General features: G+C 38.6%; 1 protein-coding gene across 1 annotated transcript in view; it reads right to left on the bottom strand.

Annotated features, from left to right (window-relative positions):
• LOC137094988 (G-protein coupled receptor 4-like) overlaps positions 1 to 13,782 on the bottom strand; it is a 53,538-nt gene extending 39,756 nt beyond the window's left edge. Inside the window, exon 1 of the mRNA XM_067461097.1 lies at positions 13,680 to 13,782. The gene's annotated coding sequence lies outside the window, so the exon portion shown is untranslated. The remainder of the gene's footprint in view (positions 1 to 13,679) is intronic.
• Positions 13,783 to 18,596: the final 4,814 nt, after the last annotated feature.

Genomic DNA, 18,596 nt, shown 5'->3' with positions numbered 1-18,596 from the left:
AGGCCCGGGGCCCGGATGTGGCCCCTTGGACTCTTTTCTCAGGCCCTCCTCTCTCTCACCATTTTCCCTTCCTTCCTCCTTCCCACCCTCCCTTCCCTCCCTTCTTTCTTCTCTTCCACCCTTTCGTTCTTCCTTCCTTCGCTCTCTCCCTCTTTCTCCTTCCCTCCCTTTTGTCTTTCCTTCCTTCTTTCTTTCTTTCCTTTCTCCTTCCCTCTCTCTTTCTCCCTCCCTTCATTCCCTTCCACCCTTTCCTCCTTCCCTTCCTTTTCTCATGCCTTCCTTCTCTCTTCCCTCCCTGCCTTTCCTCCCTCTTTCTCCTTCCAACCTTTCCTTTCCTCTCTCTCTCCCTCTTTCACCTTCCTTCCTTCTTTCCCTTTTGTCTTTCCTTTCTTCTCTCTTTTCTTTATCCTTCCCTTCCTTCTATCCTTCTCTTCCTCCCTTCCTTCCCCTTTTCCTCCCTCTCTTCCTTTTCCTTCTTCCCTCCTTCCCTCTCTTTTGTCTTTTCTTCCTCCTTCCCAATGACTTTCTCCCTCCCTCCATTCCCTTCCTTTTCTCTTGCCTTCCTTCTCTCTTCCCTCCCCCTTTCTCCTTCCATCCTTCCTTCCCTCTTTCTTCCCTCTCTCCCTCTTTCGCTTTCCGCCCTTCATTCACTTTTGTCTTTCTTTCCTTCTCTCTTTCCTTTATTCTTCCCTTCCTTCCATTCATCCTTCTCTTCCTCCCTTTCTTCCTGCCTTCTCTTTTTCCTTCCTACTTCCCTTCCATCATTTTGTCTTTCCTTCCTTTTCTCTTTCCTTCCTCCTTCCCTCCCACTTTCTCCTTCCATCCTTCCTTCCCTCTTTCCTCCCTCTCTCCCTCTTTCACCTTCCTTCCATCTTTACTTTTGTCTTTCTTTTCTTCTCTCTTTCTTTTATCCTTCTCTTCCATCCATCCATCTTTCTCTTCCACCTTTCTTCTTTCCTTCTCTTTTTCCTTCCTTCTACCCTTCCATCCTTTTGTCTTTCCTTCCTTCTCTCTTTCCTTCCTCCTTCCCTCCCTCTTTCTCTTTCCATCCTTCCCTTCCACCCTTTCATCTGTCCTTCCCTCCTTCCTCTCTCTCTCCTTCTCCTTCCCTTTTTATTTCTTTCCTTCTCCCTTTCCTGTACCTTCCCTTCTTAACACTACCATCCATCTTTCTCTTCCTCCCTTTCTTCCTGCCTTCTCTTTTTCCTTCCTCCTTCCCTTCCACCCTTTTGTCTTTCTTTCCTTCCTTTTTGTTTTACTTCCTTCTCTCTTTCCTTCCTTCCCTCCCTCTTTCTCCTTCCATCATTTCAACCTTCCTTCCTTCCCTCTTTCCTTCCTCTCTCCCTCTTTCTCCTTCCTTCCTACCCTTTTGTGTCTCCTCCCTTTCCTTTATCCTTCCCTTCCTAACACTACCATCCATCTTTCTCTTCCTCCCTTTCTTCCTGCCTTCTCCTTTTCCTTCCTCCTTCCCTTCCACCCTTTTGTCATTCTTTCTTTCCTTTTTGTTTTTTCTTCCTTCTCTCTCTCCTTCCTTCCCTCCCTTCCCTCCCTCTTTCACCTTCCATCATTTCAGCCTTCCTTCCCTCTTTCCTCCCCCCTCTCTTTCTCCTTCCTTCCTTCCCTTTTGTGTTTCCTTCCTTTTCCCTTTCCTTTATTCTTCCCTTCCTAACACTACCATCCATCCTTCTATTCCTCCCTTCCTCCCTTCCTTCCTTCCTTCTCTTTTTCCTTCCTCATTCCCTTCCACCATTTTATCTTTCCTTCCTTCTCGTTTGTCTTTTCTTCCTACTCTTTCCTTCTTCCCTCACTCTTTTTTCTTCCCGCCTTCCCTACCACCCTTCCTTCTTTCCTTCCTTCCCTCTTTCCTGCCTCTCCCCCTCTTTCTCCTTCCTTCCTTCCTTCCTTCCTTCCTTCCTTCCTTCCTTCCTTCCCTTTTGTCTTTCCTTCAATCTCTCTTTGCTTTAGCCTTCCCTTCCTACCTCTTTCTCCTTCCTTCCTTCCTTCCTTCCTTCCTTCCTTCCTTCCTTCCTTCCCTTTTGTCTTTCCTTCAATCTCTCTTTGCTTTAGCCTTCCCTTCCTACCTCTTTCTCCTTCCTTCCTTCCTTCCTTCCTTCCTTCCTTCCTTCCTTCCTTCCCTTTTGTCTTTCCTTCCATCTCTCTTTGCTTTAGCCTTCCCTTCCTACCTCTTTCTCCTTCCTTCCTTCCTTCCTTCCTTCCTTCCCTTTTGTTTTTCCTTCCATCTCTCTTTGCTTTAGCCTTCCCTTCCTACCTCTTTCTCCTTCCTTCCTTCCTTCCTTCCTTCCCTTTTGTCTTTCCTTCAATCTCTCTTTGCTTTAGCCTTCCCTTCCTACCTCTTTCTCCTTCCTTCCTTCCTTCCTTCCTTCCTTCCTTCCTTCCTTCCTTCCCTTTTGTCTTTCCTTCCATCTCTCTTTGCTTTAGCCTTCCCTTCCTACCTCTTTCTCCTTCCTTCCTTCCTTCCTTCCTTCCTTCCTTCCTTCCTTCCCTTTTGTTTTTCCTTCAATCTCTCTTTGCTTTAGCCTTCCCTTCCTACCTCTTTCTCCCTCCCTCCTTCCTTCCTTCCTTCCTTCCTTCCTTCCTTCCTTCCTTCCTTCCTTCCCTTTTGTTTTTCCTTCCATCTCTCTTTGCTTTAGCCTTCCCTTCCTACCTTTCTTCCATCCTTCTCTTCCTCCCTCCCTCCCTTCCTTCTCTCTTTCCTTCCTCCTTCCCTTTCTTTCTTCCATCCTTCCCTTCCACCCTGTTATCCTTCCTTCTTCCACTTTTTTTCTTTCCCTTTTTTCCTTCCTCCTTCTCTTCCTTCCTTCTAGGAGGGAGTGCTAGCATGGGGGCCCCAAATTAAGAAAGTTTGCCCGTTCCTGGTCTACGGTCATTTTCAAACCAGAAATTCCATTCTCTCGCATTTTGATGCACCGTAACAAGAAAAGATCCTGATTTTTCCCCTCTCAGCCTCCAATGTACGCAATAGACACTGAAACGGGGGAAATAATATTCTATTCCAATTCAGCAAAACTTTGCAAATTGCTTGTAATTGACTTGAACCTTTTCGCCCCAAATTTCTGTTGATTCCTCGCTCAATTTTGTACCAAAGTGGAGGAATATTAGGGGATGCACGTAATGCTTTTGCTGCCTGCCTCTCTTCCTCCTCCTCCTCTCCCTCACCTCACTTGAACCCCATGCTTTCCCCTATATATCGAGATATCTTTGGGCGCATCCACACTGTTGAATGAATGCAGTTTGATACCACTTTTGACTGCCATGCCGCAATGCTAGGGGATCCTGCGAGCTGAAGTTTTGCAAGGCCCTTCGCTTTTGCCGTGCTCACTTACAATACTTTTTTAAATGCGGATTTTAAGTGACTTCTGTTTTAATTATTGCACGTTTAATTCTATTTAAATATTTATATTTATGCAATTGGGTTATTGGTAAGTTCGCGAGCTGCTTGATGTTGTTCATTCGTTCGTCTCCGACTCTTTGTGACCTCATGGACCAGCCTACGCCAGAGCTCCCTGTCGGCCGTTACCACCCCCAGCTCCCTCAAGGTCAGTCCAGTCACTTCAAGGATGCCATCCATCCATCTTGCCCTTGGTCGGCCCCTCTTCCTTTTGCCTTCCACTTTCCCCAGCATCATTGTCTTCTCTAGGCTTTGCTGTCTCCTCATGATGTGGCCAAAGGACTTCAACTTTGTCTCTAGTATCCTTCCCTCCAGTGAGCAGTCGGGCTTTCTTTCCTGGAGGATGGACTGGTTGGATCTTCTCGCAGTCCAAGGCACTCTCAGCACTTTCCTCCAACACCACAGCTCAAAAGCATCGATCTTCCTTCGCTCAGCCTTCCCGAAGGTCCATCTCTCACATCCGTAGGTGACTCCAGGGAAGACCATGGCTTGGACTAGGCAATGGATCTTGGTTGCCAGTCTGATGTCTCTACTCTTCACTATTTTATCGAGACTGGACATTGCTCTCCTCCCAAGAAGGAAGTGTCTTCTCATTTCCTGGCCACAGTCTGCATCTGCAGTAATCTTTGCCCCTAGAAATACAAACCCTATCACGGCCTCCACGGTTTCTCCCTCTATTTTCCAGTTGTCAATCATTCTTGTTGCCATAATCTTGGTTTTTTTGACGTTTAGCTGCAACCCGGCTTTTGCGCTTTCTTCTTTCACCTTGATGAGAAGGCTCCTCAGCTCCTCCTCGCTTTCGGCCATCAGAGTGGTGTCATCTGCATATCTGAGGTGGTTAATGTTTCTTCCAGCCATTTTCTCCCCAGCTTTGCATTCATCCAGCCCCGCACATCCTCGCATGATGTGTTCTGCATACAAGTTAAAGAGGTTGGGTGAGAGGATGCAGCCTTGCCGGACGCCTTTCCCAATCTGGAACCCGTCTCCTGTTCCGTGGTCAGTTCTGACTGTGGCTCCTTGGTCCTTGGACAGATTCCTCAGGAGAGAGGGAAGGGGGCTTGGGATGCCCATCCCACCCAGAACTTGCCACAATTTATGATGATCCACACAGTCAAAGGCTTTGGAATAGTCAATGAAGCAGAAGTAGATGTTTTCCTGAAACCCCCTGCCTTTCTCCATTCTCCAGCATCCGGATCTTGGCAATCTGGTCTCTCGTTCCTCTGCATTTGCCGCTTGATGAAGAAGATAATAATAATAATAATAATAATAATAATAATAATAATAATAATAATAATAATGTGTGGTGTGTTGTTATGCACATGTAAATACAACAATAATGTGCATGTGTGCTGTGTTATTATGCACATGTAAATACAACAACAACAACAATGTGCATATGTGCTGTATTGCTATGCACATGTAAATACTACTACTACTACAATAATAATAATAATAATAACGTGCATGTCTGCTGTGTTATTATTCACATGTAAATACAACAACAAGAACAACAATGTGCATGTGTGCTGTGTTATTATGCACATGTAAATACAACAACAACAACAATGTGCATATGTGCTGTATTGCTATGCACATGTAAATACTACTACTACTACAATAATAATAATAATAATAATAACGTGCATGTCTGCTGTGTTATTATTCACATGTAAATACAACAACAAGAACAACAATGTGCATGTGTGCTGTGTTATTATGCACATGTAAATACAACAACAACAACAATGTGCATATGTGCTGTATTGCTATGCACATGTAAATACTACTACTACAATAATAATAATAATAATAATAATAATAATAATAACGTGCATGTCTGCTGTGTTATTATGCACATGTAAATACTACTACTACTACAACAATAATAATGTGCATGTGTGCTGTATTGCTATGCACAGGTAAATACAACAACAATAGAAATAACTGTGCATATGTGCTATGTTATTATGTACATGTAAATACAACAACAATAATGTGCATATGTGCTGTGATGTTATGCACATGTAAGAACAACAACAATATTGTGTGTGTGTGCTGTGTTATTATGTACATGGAAACACAACAACAACAACAACAACAACAACAACAACATGCAAGTGTGCTGTGATGTTATGTACATATAAATACAATAACAATAACAATGTGAATGTGTGCTGTGTTATTATGCACATGTAAATACAACAACAAGAACAACAACAATGTGCATATGTGCTGTTTTATTATGTTCATGTAAACATGAACAACAACAATAACAATAATGTGCATGTGTACTGTGATGTTATGTACATATAAATACAACAACAATAATAATGTGAATGTGTGCTGTGTTGTTATGCACATGTAAGTACAACAACAATCTGCATGTGTGCTGAGCTGTTATGCACATGTAAACACAACAACAACAATAACAATAATGTGCATGTGTGCTGTGATATTATGTACATATAAATACAATAATAATAATAATAACAATGTGAATGTGTGCTGTGTTATTATGCACATGTAAATTTAACAACAACAACAATGTGCATATGTGCTGTTATTATGTACATGTAAACACAACAACAACAATAACAATAATGTGCATGTGTGCTGTGATGTTATGTACATATAAATGCAACAATAATAATGTGAATGTGTGCTGTGTTGTTATGAACATGTAAATCAACAACAACAACAATGTGCATATGTGCTGTGTTATTATGTACATGTAAACACAACAACAACAATAATGTGCATGTGTGCTGTGATGTTATGTACATTTAATACAACAACAATAATAATGTGAATGTGTGCTGTGTTATTATGCACATGTAAATACAACAACAACAACGATAACAATAATGTGCATGTGTGCTGCAATGTCATGTACATATAATTACAACAATAATAACGTGAATGTGTGCTGTGTTATTATGCACATGTAAGTTCAACAACAATAATGTGCATGTGTGCTGTGATGTTATGTACATATAAGTACAACAACAATAATAATGTGAATGCGTGCTGTGTTATTATGCACATGAAAATACAACAATAACAAAAGTGTGCATATGTGCTGTGATGTTATTTATATATAAATACAACAACAATAATGTGAATGTGTGCTGTGTTATTATGCACATGTAAATTTTACAACAACAATGTGCATATGTGGTGTGTTATTATGTACATGTAAACACAACAACAACAACAATAATGTGCATGTGTGTTGTGATGTTATGTACATATAAATACAACAACAATAATAATGTGAATGTGTGCTGTGTTATTATGCACATGTAAACACAACAACAACAATAACAATAATGTGAATGTGTGCTGTGATGTCATGTACATATAAATACAACAACAATAATAATGTGAATGTGTGCTGTGTCATTATGCACATATAAACACAATAATAATAATAATAATAATAATAATAATAATGTGCATGTGTGCTGTGATGTTATGTACATATAAATAGTGTACAACAATAATGTGAATGTGTGCGGTGTTATTATGCACATGTAAACACAACAAAAACAATAACAATAATGTGCATGTGTGCTGTGATGTCATGTACATATAAATACAACAATAATGTGAATGTGTGCTGTGATGTCATGTACATGTAAATACAACAACAATAATGTGCATATGTGCTGTGTTATTATGTACATGTAAACACAACAACAACAATGTGTATGTGTACTGTGATGTTATGTACATATAAATACAACAACAATAATGTGAATGTGTGCTGTGTTATTATGCACATATAAATACAATAACAACAATGTGCATATGTGCTGTGTTATTATGTACATGTAAACACAACAACAACAATAATGAGCATGTGTGCTGTGATGTTATGTACATGTAAGTACAACAACAATAATGTGAATGTGTGTTGTGTTGTTATTCACATGTAAATACAACAAAAATGTGCATATGTGCCTTGTTATTATGTACATGTAAACACAACAACAATAACGTGCATGTGTGTTGTGATGTTATGTACATATAAATACAACAATAATAATGTGAATGTGTGCTGTGTCATTATGCACATGTAAATACTACAGATACTAGTACTACAATAATAATAATAATAATAATAATAATAATAATAATAATAATGTGTGCTGTGTTGTTATGCACATGTAAATAAAACAACAACAACAACACAACAGGAGCTCCATTCCTTTCTGGGGTGCAAACCATGCAAAATGGCCCAAGTCTCGTCCTTGCAGACAGGAGTCCACTTAAAAAAGCATTAAAGTGCATTAAGTGAGGAAATTGCGTCCGAATCAAGGTCGCTTTCCCAACCTTCCCCGGCATTTCCTTCTCTTGCAAATAATAATAGTAATTAATAGCAATAGGATAATAATCATTTCGATAGATTGAAGGGCGTCCAATTAAGGCCTTAATGTTTATCATTTTCTCCTCCTACCACCACGATTAAAACCCTAGGGCGGGGAATGATTTTGCGTTTTGAGAGTTGTAGTTGCTGGGATTTATAGTTCACCCACAATCAAAGAGTATTCTGAACTCCGCCAATAATGGAATTGAACCAAAGTTGGCACACAGAACTGCCATGATGAGCAGAAAATACTGGAAGGGTTTAGTGAGCATTGACCTTGAGTTTGGGAGTTGTAGTTCACCTACATCCAGAGAGCACTGTGGACTCAAACAATGATGAATCAGGACCAAACTTGGCAAGAATACTCAATATGCCCAAATGTGAATACTGGTGGAGTTTGGGGAAAATAGACCTCGACATTTGGGAGTTGTAGTTGCTGGGATTTATAGTTCACCCACAATCAAAGATCATTCTGAACTCCGCCAATGATGGAATTGAACCAAAGTTGGCACACAGAACTCCCATGATGAGCAGAAAATACTGGAAGGGTTTGGTGGGCATTGACCTTGAGTTTGGGAGTTGTAGTTCACCTACATCCAGAGAGCACTGTGGACTCAAGCAATGATGGATCTGGACCAAACTTGGCACCAATACTCAATATGCCTAAATGGGAACACTGGTGTTATTTGGGGAAAATAGACCTCGACATTTGGGAGTTGTAGTTGCTGGGATTTATAGTTCACCCACAATCAAAAAGTATCCTGAACTCTACCAAGGATGGAATTGAACCAAAGTTGGCACACAGAACTCCCATGACCAACAGAAAATATTGGAAGGGTTTAGTGAGCATTGACCTTGAGTTTGGGAGTTTTAGTTCACCTACATCCAGAGAGCACTGTGGACTCAAACAATGAGGGATCTGGACCAAACTTGGCACAAGCACTCAATATGCCCAAATGCGAACACTGGTGGAGTTTGGGGGAGATAGACCTTGACATTTGGGAATTGTAGTTGCTGGGATTTATAGTTCACCTACAATCAAAGAGCTTTGCACCTTAATCACAACATCACCATGATAATGATGGGGGAAACCCCAATCCCAAGCTCCTGTGTCAGTTTCAAAAGAGCCAAAGGTTCTGTTTACAGAGCTAAAATTATATTTTTACAAGTCTTGCCAAGTGTTCTGACCACATTGTCATAGATCAGACAAGGTGACCTCTTACGTTGCAAAGCGGAAATGCACTCTGCACATGCTCAGAGGAACCCTTTCGCTAGTCCCCCGCCTTTTGAAGAAGATGAGAAAGTACTTTGCACATGCTCAGAGGAACCCCTTCCAGCCTTTGAAGGAGGGAGAGTGTTCTGCCCGTGCTCAGAACTCTCTCCCCAGCTTTGAAAGGGAGAGAAAGCACTTTGCACATGTTCATAGGAACATACTCCCCAGCCTTGGCAAGAGGGCACTCTGTACATGCTCAGAGGAATCCTCTTTCTCATGTCACCCCCTTAAAATACTCAAAGGAACAGCCTTCCCAGTCCTCAAGCCTTGGAAAATGATAAAGCGCTTTACACACGCTCAGAGGAATCCTATATATACATTATCCTATATATTCCACTACAGGGTTACAGCCTGTGTTAGACGGGGTTACACTCCCCCTGAAGACGCAGGTTCGCAGCTTGGGAGTGATCCTGGACTCACCGCTGAGCCTGGAACCCCAGGTCTCAGCGGTGGCCGGGAGAGCTTTTGCACAATTAAAACTTGTGCGCCAGCTGCGCCCGTACCTTGGGAAGTCGGATCTGGCCACGGTGGTCCACGCTCTTGTCACATCCCGGCTGGATTACTGCAACGCACTCTACGTGGGGTTGCCTTTAAAGACTGCTCGGAAACTACAACTAGTCCAGCGAGAAGCAGCCAGGTTGCTCACCGGAGCGACGTACAGGGAGCACACCACCCCCCTGTTGCGTCAGCTCCACTGGCTGCCAATCCAATTCCGAGCAGAATTCAAAGTGCTGGTCTTGACCTATAAAACCCTATACGGTTCCGGCCCAGTGTATTTGTCCGAACGGATCTCCCTCTACATCCCACCTCGAAGTTTAAGATCTTCTGGGGAGGCTCTGCTCTCGACCCCGCCAGTCTCTCAAGCGAGGCTGGCGGGGACGAGGAGCAGGGCCTTCTCAGTGGCGGCCCCCCGCCTGTGGAACTCACTCCCCGGGGAGATTAGATTGGCGACCTCCCTCCTGGCATTTAGGAAAAGACTAAAGACCTGGATGTGGGACCAAGCTTTTGGTCACTCTGACAATTAACTCAAGGACCTGGGAATAGACAAAGACAAACGGAGCAGAACGGACTTATGGACTCTGATATATGGACCCTGACATGAGATTGTTTTAGGTTTTTAGGATTTTAATATGTATTGATGTTTTAATTCAAGTGTTAAATTGTTATTTTTTGTATTACTTGTTATGTGTTCGGGCATCTAATTGTGCCCTCCCCTGTAAGCCGCCCTGAGTCCCCCCCGGGGTGAGAAGGGCGGGGTATAAGTGAATGAAATAATAATAATAATAATACATTATCCTGTGTGTGTGTGTGTGTATATATATATATATATCCTATATATTCCACATTATCTTATATGCACACACATATTATCCTATATATTATCCTATATATTCCACTACATTATCCCATATATACTACATTATCCTATATATACGCTATCCTATACATTGTCCTATATATCCTACTACATTATCCTGTGTGTGTATATATATATATCCTATATATTCCACATTATCCTATATGCACACACATATTATCCTATATATTATCCTATATATTCCACTACATTATCCCATATATATATTCCACTACATTATCCTATATATACATTATCCTATACATTGCCCTATATATCCCACTGCATTATCCTGTGTGTGTATATATATATATATATATCCTATATATTCCTCATTATCCTATATACACACACATCCTATATATTATCCCATATATTCCACTACATTATCCTATATATACACTATCCTATACATTGCCCTATATATCCCACTGCATTATCCTGTGTGTGTGTATATATATCCTATATATTCCACATTATCCTATATACACACACATCCTATATATTATCCCATATATTCCACTACATTATCCCATATATATATATATATTCCACTACATTATCCTATATATACACTATCCTATACATTGTCCTATATATCCCACTACATTATCCTGTGTGTATGTATATATAACCCATATATTCCACATTATCCTATATACACACACATATTATCCTATATATTATCCTAAATATTCCACCACATTATCCTATATATATATATATATATATATATATATATATATATATATTCTACTACATTATCCTATATATACACTATCCTATACATTGTCCTATATATCCCACTACATTATCCTGTGTGTGTATATATATATCCTATATATTCCACATTATCCTATATACACACACACATCCTATATATTATCCTAAATATTCCACTACATTATCCCATACACACACACACACACACACACATATATATACACATACACATATTGTTGTGAGTCATATATATCCTATATATTTTACTACGTTATCTCATATATATTATCTCATATATACATTATCCTATACATTATCCTATATATTCTACTACATTATCCTGTGTGTGTATATATATATATATCTCCTATATATTCCACATTATCCTTTCCCTAGCTTTGAAAGGAGAGAAAGCATTTTGCACATGTTCAGAAGAACCCTTCCAGCTACAAAGTAGATAAGGCACTCTGCCCATGTCCAGAGGAACCCTTTGCCCGGCCCCAAATATCTAAGGAGAGAAAGCACTTTGCACATGGTCAGAAGAACCCTCTCCCTAGCTTTGACAGGAGGGAAAGCACTTTGCACATGCTCAGAGGAGCTCTCCCCTAGCTTTGAAAGGAGAGAAAGCACTCTGCCCATGCTCAGAGGAATCCACTTTACAATCCCCCAGTCTCAAAGAAGAGAAAGCACTCTGCACATGCTCAGAAGAACCGTCCCCTTAACTTTGAAAGGAGAGAAAGCACTCTGCACATGCTTAGGAGAAGCCTTCCAGTCACAAAGTAGATAATGCACTCTGCACATGCCCAGAGGAAGAGTCTTCCCAGTCCTCAGCCCTTGGAAGATGCGAAAGTACTTTGCACATGTGCAGAGGAACCCTATCCCTAGCTTTGAAAGGAGAGAAAGCACTCTGCCCATGCTCAGAGGAATCCCCATTACAATCCCCCAGTCTCAAAGGCGAGAAAGCACTCTGCACATGCCCAGAGGAACCCTTCCAGCCATGAAGCATATATAGCACTCTGCACATGCCCAGAGGAACCGCCTCCCTAACTTTGAAAGGAGAGAAAGCACTCTGCACATACTCAGGGAAAGCCTTCCAGCCATGAAGAAGGTAGTGCACTTTGCACCTGCTCAGAGGAACAGCCTTCCCAGTTCTCAGCCCTTGGAAGAGGAGAAAGCACTCTGCACATGCTCAGAGCCACCCTCTCCCTAACTCTGAAAGGAGAGGAAGAACTCTGCACATACTCAAGGAAAGCCTTCCAGCCATGAAGAAGGTAATGTACTCTGCACATGCTCAGAGGAACCCCCTCCCTAACTTTGAGAGGAGAGAAAGCACTCTGTACATGCTCAGGGAAAGCCTTCCAGCCATGAAGAAGGTGATGCACTCTGCACATGCTCAGAGGAACAGCCTTCCCAGTTCTCAGCCCTTGGAAGAGGAGAAAGCACTCTGCACATGCTCAGAGCCACCCTCTCCCTAACTCTGAAAGGAGAGCAAGCACTCTGCACATGCTCAAGGAAAGCCTTCCAGCCATGAAGAAAGTAATGTACTCTGCACATGCTCAGAGGAACCCCCTCCCTAACTTTGAGAGGAGAGAAAGCACTCTGCACATGCTCAGGGAAAGCCTTCCATGCTCCAAGAAGGTGATGCACTCTGTACATGCTCAGAGGAACAGCCTTCCCAGTCCTTAACCCTTGGAAGACAAGAAAGCACTCTGCACATGCTCAGAGGAATCCCCTTTACAATCCTCTAGCCTCAAAGGAGAGGAAGCACTCTGCAAATACTCAGAGGAACCCTCTCCTTAACTTTGAAAGGAGAGCAAGCACTCTGCACATGCTCAGGGAAAGCCTTCCAAATGAGAACGCACTCTGCCCATGCTCCCCTTTAGAATCCCCCAGTCTCAAAGGCGAGAAAGCACTCTGCCCATGCTCAGAGGAGCTCTTCCAGCCATGAAGCATATATAGCACTCTGCCCATGCCCAGAGGAACCCCATTTCCCAATTCTCAGCCCTTGGAAGACCAGAAACCGCTTTGCACATGTTTAGAGGAACCCTCTCCCTAGCTCTGAAAGGAGAGAAAGCACTCTGCACATGCTCAGAGGAACCCTTCCAGCCATGAAGCATATATAGCACTCTGCACATGCCCAGAGGAACCCTCTCCCTAGCTCTGAAAGGAGAGAAAGCACTCTGCACCTGCTCAGAGGAACCCTTCCAGCCATGAAGCATATATAGCACTCTGCACATGCCCAGAGGAACCCTCTCCCTAGCTCTGAAAGGAGAGAAAGCACTCTGCACATGCTCAGGGAAAGCCTTCCATGCTCCAAAAGGTGATGCACTCTGCCCATGCCCAGAGGAACCACCCTTTCTCAGTTCTCAGCCCTTGGAAGGCTGGAGCATGTTTAGGGGAAGCTTCTCCCTAGCTCTGGAAGGAAAGAAATCACTCTGCCCATGCTCAGAGGAACCCCTTCCCTGCCCACAACCCTTGGGAGATGAGAAGGCACTTTGCACATGTTCAGAGGACCCCCTCCCCTCCCTCCCCAGACTCCCCCACTCACGGCTGTGCCTGCTGGGTCTCCTGGCAGAGAGGCGGTGGGGTGCTCACTGTCTCAGCCCAGGCTGGGTCTGCGCCCGGTCTCTCTCCTTCTCTCTCTCTTCCTCTCTTCCTCTCTTCCTCTCTTTCTCCTTCTCTCTCTCTCTCTCTTTCTGCCTTCCTTCGCCTGGATCCCTCCTTTGGGCGGAGGAGTCCCATTAACCCCTTCGCTCCCGGAGAGAAGGAAAGGGATCAGCAAGCAGCAGCCTTTCTCAGACCCAGTTGGGTGGTCCCAGCATTCCCCACTGGACCCCCGAATCCGCGGATATGCCAGACTCATTATATGTAGATGCTGATGATGCTGATGGGAGGTTTGGCCCTCTCAATCCACGGATTCCATCATCCATCCATGGCTTGACAACATTCAGTTTAAAAGAGAGAGAAATTCCAAAAAGTAAACCTCGGCTTACTACATTATCCTATATATTCCACTACATTATCACGTGTATGTGTGTGTGTATCCTATATATTCCACATTATCCTATATATACACACACATATTATCCTATATATTCCACTACATTATCCCATATATATATTCCACTACATTATCCTATATATACATTATCCTATATATTCCACTACATTATCACGTGTATGTGTGTGTGTATCCTATATATTCCACATTATCCTATATATACACACACATATTATCCTATATATTCCACTACATTATCCCATATATATATTCCACTACATTATCCTATATATACATTATCCTATATATTCCACTACATTATCACGTGTATGTGTGTGTGTATCCTATATATTCCACATTATCCTATATATACACACACATATTATCCTATATATTCCACTACATTATCCCATATATATATTCCACTACATTATCCTATATATACATTATCCTATATATTCCACTACATTATCACGTGTATGTGTGTGTGTATCCTATATATTCCACATTATCCTATATATACACACACATATTATCCTATATATTCCACTACATTATCCCATATATATATTCCACTACATTATCCTATATATACATTATCCTATATATTCCACTACATTATCACGTGTATGTGTGTGTGTATCCTATATATTCCACATTATCCTATATATACACACACATATTATCCTATATATTCCACTACATTATCCCATATATATATTCTACTACATTATCCTATATATACATTATCCTATATATTCCACTACATTATCACGTGTATGTGTGTGTATCCTATATATTCCACATTATCCTATATATACACACACATATTATCCTATATATTCCACTACATTATCCCATATATATATTCCACTACATTATCCTTTATATACATTATCCTATATATTCCACTACATTATCCCATATATATATTCCACTACATTATCCTATATATACATTATCCTATATATTCCACTACATTATCACGTGTATGTGTGTGTGTATCCTATATATTCCACATTATCCTATATATACACACACATATTATCCTATATATTCCACTACATTATCCCATATATATATTCTACTACATTATCCTATATATACATTATCCTATATATTCCACTACATTATCACGTGTATGTGTGTGTATCCTATATATTCCACATTATCCTATATATACACACACATATTATCCTATATATTCCACTACATTATCCCATATATATATTCCACTACATTATCCTATATATACATTATCCTATATATTCCACTACATTATCACGTGTATGTGTGTGTGTATCCTATATATTCCACATTATCCTATATATACACACACATATTATCCTATATATTCCACTACATTATCCCATATATATATTCCACTACATTATCCTATATATACATTATCCTATATATTCCACTACATTATCACGTGTATGTGTGTGTGTATCCTATATATTCCACATTATCCTATATATACACACACATATTATCCTATATATTCCACTACATTATCCCATATATATATTCCACTACATTATCCTATATATACATTATCCTATATATTCCACTACATTATCACGTGTATGTGTGTGTGTATCCTATATATTCCACATTATCCTATATATACACACACATATTATCCTATATATTCCACTACATTATCCCATATATATATTCCACTACATTATCCTATATATACATTATCCTATATATTCCACTACATTATCACGTGTATGTGTGTGTGTATCCTATATATTCCACATTATCCTATATATACACACACATATTATCCTATATATTCCACTACATTATCCCATATATATATTCCACTACATTATCCTATATATACATTATCCTATATATTCCACTACATTATCACGTGTATGTGTGTGTGTATCCTATATATTCCACATTATCCTATATATACACACACATATTATCCTATATATTCCACTACATTATCCCATATATATATTCTACTACATTATCCTATATATACATTATCCTATATATTCCACTACATTATCACGTGTATGTGTGTGTATCCTATATATTCCACATTATCCTATATATACACACACATATTATCCTATATATTCCACTACATTATCCCATATATATATTCCACTACATTATCCTTTATATACATTATCCTATATATTCCACTACATTATCCCATATATATATTCTACTACATTATCCTATATATACATTATCCTATATATTCCACTACATTATCACGTGTATGTGTGTGTGTATCCTATATATTCCACATTATCCTATATATACACACACATATTATCCTATATATTCCACTACATTATCCCATATATATATTCCACTACATTATCCTATATATACATTATCCTATATATTCCACTACATTATCACATGTATGTGTGTGTATCCTATATATTCCACATTATCCTATATATACACACACATATTATCCTATATATTCCACTACATTATCCCATATATATATTCTACTACATTATCCTTTATATACATTATCCTATATATTCCACTACATTATCCCATATATATATTCTACTACATTATCCTATATATACATTATCCTATATATTCCACTACATTATCCCATATATATATTCTACTACATTATCCTATATATACATTATCCTATATATTCCACTACATTATCCTGTGTGTGTATGTGTATATACATATATATATATTCTATATATTCCACATTGTTCTATACACACACATATATTATCCCATATATTATCCTATATATTCCACTACATTATCCCATATATATATTCTACTATATTATCCTATATATACATTATTCTGTACATTATCCTATATATTCCAATACATTATTCTATATATACATTATCCTATATATCCCACTACATTATCCTGTGTGTGTATATATGTATATCCTATATATTCCACATTATCCTATATGCACACATCCTATATGTTATCCCCACTACATTATCCCATATATATATATTCTACTACATTATCCTATATATACATTGTCCTATACATTGTCCTATATATCCTACTGCATTATCCTATATACATATTATCCTATATATCCCACTACATTATCCTGTGTGTATATATATATAGCTTATATATTCCATATTATCCTATACACACACATTATCCTATATATTATCCTATATATTCCACTACATTATCCCTTATTTATACTACATTATCCTATATATACACACATACATTATCCTATACATTATCCTATATATTTCACTACATTATCCTATGGGTGTGTGTATATATCCTATATATTCTACATTACCCTATATATACATACACACTACGCATGGGCAACATCCTTGCAGACAACCAATTCTCTCACAACACAAGCGACTTGCAGTTTCTCAAATCGCTCCTGACACAAAAAAATCAATTATTATTTCTTTATTATTATTATTATTATTATTATTGATTATCTATTTCATTGTATGACTATTATTACTTATCTGTTTTGTTATATTATTATTATTATAATATGATGCCAAAATCAAGGAATTTGGACACAAAAAAATCACTTATTATTACTTTATTATTATTATTATTATTAATATTATTATTGGTTATCTATTTTATTGTATGACTATTATTATTTATCTATTTTGTTATATTATTATTGATTATGGGTTATATATTTTATTCTATGACTATTATTACTTATCTATTTTGTCATATTATTATTATTATTATTATTATTATTTGTATATGATGCCAAAATCCAGGAATTTGGAGAGAATATTTTTAAGCGACAGATATACAAATCCATCAATGAATATGTGCTCATTAATATGCACATGTTAATATACATATATTTGCATACATTACAACTGCCTGCCCGGTTAACCCTGCAGTTTCTCAAATCGCTCCTGACACACAAAAAATCAACCAATTATTTATTTATTTATTATTATTGATTATCTATTTTATTGTATTTCTATTATTACTTATCTATTTTATTATTATTATTATATGATGCCAAAATCAAGGAATTTGGACACGAAAAAAATCACTTATTATTTCTTTATTATTATTATTATTTTTGATTATTTTATTGTATTTCTATTATTACTTATCTATTTTGTTATGTTATTATTGATTATTGATTATCTATTTTATTGTATGACTATTATTACTTATCTATTTTGTTATATTATTATTATTATTATTATTATTATTATTTGTATATGATGCCAAAATCCAGGAATTTGGAGAGAATATTTTTAAGCCACAGATATACAAATCCATCTACTAATACATGCTCATTAATATATGCATGTTAATATACATATATTTGCATACATTACAACTGCCTGCCTGGTTAACCTTGCAGTTTCTCAAATTGCTCCTGACACGGAAAAAAAATTCAATTATTATTTCATTATTATTATTATTATTATTATTATTTATCTATTTTATTGTATTTCT

Source organism: Anolis sagrei, chromosome X (genome assembly GCF_037176765.1).
Source record: "Anolis sagrei isolate rAnoSag1 chromosome X, rAnoSag1.mat, whole genome shotgun sequence".
NCBI classification, from domain to species: domain Eukaryota; kingdom Metazoa; phylum Chordata; class Lepidosauria; order Squamata; family Dactyloidae; genus Anolis; species Anolis sagrei.
This window is presented reverse-complemented; position numbering and strand designations above follow the sequence as displayed.